Here is a 3,399-nt window from a genome sequence, read left to right as displayed (position 1 = left end):
CTTCAAGACCTGCTTCAGCTCCCATATAAGGAACCAGTTGTTTGAGATTCCCTCCCTCCATCAGGTGTTTCTGGTTGGCCCATTTAGCAAGCCTGATCCAGGCATCAGCTCCCTCACTGCCTCTGCTCTCTCACTTACCCCACCCTTCCCTTTGACTGGGCCTTGTCAGGACACTCACTATGTGGCTCACTTACTTCATTCATCCTGGAGAGAAAGTCCACAGTCTGGTGGTTCTCGCTGGGATCATGCTCTATCTGAAAATGAAAGAGCTATATAAGGTGAGGTATTAATGGGTATCCTGGGCATTTGACTCTTTCATTATCTGGAGCCATTAGAGTGCCAAGGGGTCAGGGATGAGAAGAAAATGTCTCAAACAAATAATATTGCAAGACTTTCACCACCCAGTGTATTGCTAGACACTCCTTCTTGAGGACTGAATACTGGATTTCACAGTCCAGGAGTTTCCTACTCATCTACAGAATAGGATATTCCTGACCATGGAACTTCTGTGAGAATGCAGCTTCCAGGGCCTAGTGTGAGATGTCCGTGTGTAAAATAAATTCATGTGAAAAGTCAGGGCTACGCAGTACTGGTTTGTTACAAAGAATCCATTTAATTTCTTAGAATGCTTGGTCACACAGGGGAAGTCTGGTGACCTGCTGAGGAGCTGGTTTTTTTGTTGTTCTTTTTAAAACGAGATCAGTAAAGGAGCCATTAGACAGGCAAACTGGGGTACAAATCGCCTATAATACCCTGCCAGCACAAGGAATGCCCAGACTTGATCTTTTTGTTTTCAAAATGGGTCTGTTAGCTAAGGCTTCCACTTTGCCAACCAAGAGTTGCACTTACCTGTTCCCCACCAGATACCCTAAGTATGTGCTCTCCTGTTTCCCTAATGTGCATTTCTTTGGGTTTGTGGTTAAATTGGCATCCCACGGGACCTGAAGGACTGCGGCTAAGTCTCTGAAGCAGCTTGGCAGTTCCCCCACGCCCTTTGCTCTCTCACATAGGCCTATTGGGTAAAGTTAAGTACATGCGAAACTGTGGAACTGAGGCCCTGCGTTTCCCTGCTAACTGTGTTTCACAGCTAGGTTAGATAAAATCTTTTAGCTTTAAGTGAATAAGACTTCAACAGAAGCAAACACACACTTTGCTCAAGGTGCTTGTAGCGTAAATTTCTCTATAATTCTTTTTTTTTGTTTGTTTTAATTATACCTAATATCTCAAAGATTCCCAGTCTGTGGTTTATGGACACCTATAATTTAGGCTCCAAATTTAGGTTTGCCAACCTTTTTTAAAGGGTGTGCATGGGGGAAAGGGGAATTCTGCTAAATCTCCAGTATCGATAGAAATGTTTTTATGATCTCTTTCTATATTTAAAATGAAAGAGAGCAGGCTTTTGGGGGAGTGAAGTAAATGTTTCCCTCCGATGTTGAAAATACTAACAGAAGTGCTCATGAGATACACAGTGAAGCTGACTATGGGCAGAAAATGAGGCTATTGATCTAATTCTAAGGTACTTACATGGGCCGCCTTACTGTAGCATCTGAGTGCCTCACTGTCAATATATTCATCCTCACAACACCTCAGTGAAGTAAGGAAGTACTATCAGCCCTATTTTAGAGATGGGGAACTGAGAAACAGAGAGAGTAAGGGCCACATTTTAAAGGTATTTAGGGGCCTAAAAAGGCAGATAGGTAGGTGCTTAGTGGGATTTACGATTCTGACTCATGGATTCCAAAGCCAGAAGGGATCGTTGTGATCATCTAGACCGACCTCCTGTGTAGCAAACCATAAAACTTCCCCAAAGTAATTCCTAGAGCATATCTTTTAAAAAGCATCCAATCTTGACTTAAAAATTGCCAGTGATGGAGAATCAACCATGACCCTTGGTAAGTTGTTCCAGTGATTAATTACTCTTAACTGTTAAAAATGTATGCCTTATTTCTAATCTGAATTTATCTAGCTTCAATTTCCAGCTATTGGATAGTGGTGTTACTTTCTCTGCTAGACTGAAAAGCACATTATTAAATATTTGTTCCATGTGTAGATATTTATAGACTATAATCAAGTCACCTGTGATGGGGACTCATTGCAGACTGACGAAGTCATGCCCCGCCGCCCCCGCCTTTGCTGGACATGCTCAGCCAGGAATGGGGGTATAAAAGCTGCGAGTCGGGGCGGACAGCTGTCCAGGGAGGAAGCTCTCTACTGGCTCTCTCCAGGGGACCGCTGCTGATGCCAGAGCCAGAGCCAGAGCCAGAGCTCAGACTACCAGGCAAGCCCTGAAGAGGGACCAAGTCGTCGGGGGCCCCTCAGACGGGGGGACCCCACAGACCCCAGAGGATTGTGAAATGCCGCCAGTGATGACAGAGTAGGAAGTAGCCCAGGGGGCCCAAGAAGTGTAAGAGGGAGAGCAACAGAGTAACCGTCAGCATGTTTCAGGTGGAGCCCCACTGACACAGTGACTAACACTCCCGACACCGACCAGGCTCTGGGTTGGGTCTCAGAGGAGCAGGGCAGGCCTGAGCCCCCTACTCTGGGCAATGCATCCCCACAGGCGGCGTCCCACTACCGCACTGGGCCGTTAGGCCATGCAGTCCCAACGCAGGGGGCCGCGCTATTGACTCTGGCCATTCGGCCACGCCGCCCGATGAAGGGGTTGTGTTACTAACTCTGGCTGCTAGGCCATGCTGCCCCGACACAGGGGGCTGATCTGTTGACTCTGGCTGTTAGGCCATGCCTCCCGATGAGGTGGGCCATGTTATTGAGTCTGGCCGTTAGGCCTCACAGCCCTGACGAAGGAGTTGCGTTACTGACTCTGCCCATTCAGCCATGCCACCCTGACGAGGGGGCTGCATTATTGACTCTGGCCATTAGGAATGCTGCCCCAACGAGGAGGTCACCCTACGGACTCTAACTATTAGGCCACTCTGCCCAACGAGGAGGCTGCATTACTGACTCTGGCCATTTGGCCATGTGACCCTGATTACAGGGCCACCCTGCCAACTTGGACCGCCCTGCTGCTGGCCCGGAAGAGGACCGGACGGAGTAGGCATAAACCCACAGCCTTTTCCCCTCCTCCCCGGCCAGGGCGTAGCAGCCCCACGACATCACTCCCTAACCTTCTATTTGTTAAACTAAACAGATAGACTCAAATTGCTCAAATACTATAAAGCACGTTTTCTAATCCTTTAATCATTCTCATGGCTCTTCTTTGAACCCTCTCCAATTTATCAACATCCTTCTTGAATTATGGACACCAGAACTGGACACAGTATTCCAGCAGTGGTGCCTACTCAAGAGTCCCTTGTTTATGCATCCAAGGATTACATTAGCCCTTTTGGCCACAGTGTTGCACTGGGAGCTAATGTTCACCTGATTATCCATCTCAACTGC

This window comes from Emydura macquarii, unplaced genomic scaffold (assembly GCF_026122565.2).
Source record: "Emydura macquarii macquarii isolate MOO-44397 ecotype Brisbane River unplaced genomic scaffold, CSIRO-AGI_Emac_v2 contig_1876, whole genome shotgun sequence".
Classification (NCBI taxonomy): domain Eukaryota; kingdom Metazoa; phylum Chordata; order Testudines; family Chelidae; genus Emydura; species Emydura macquarii.
The sequence above is the reverse complement of the archived record's forward strand: the minus strand, read 5'-3'. Positions refer to the sequence as shown.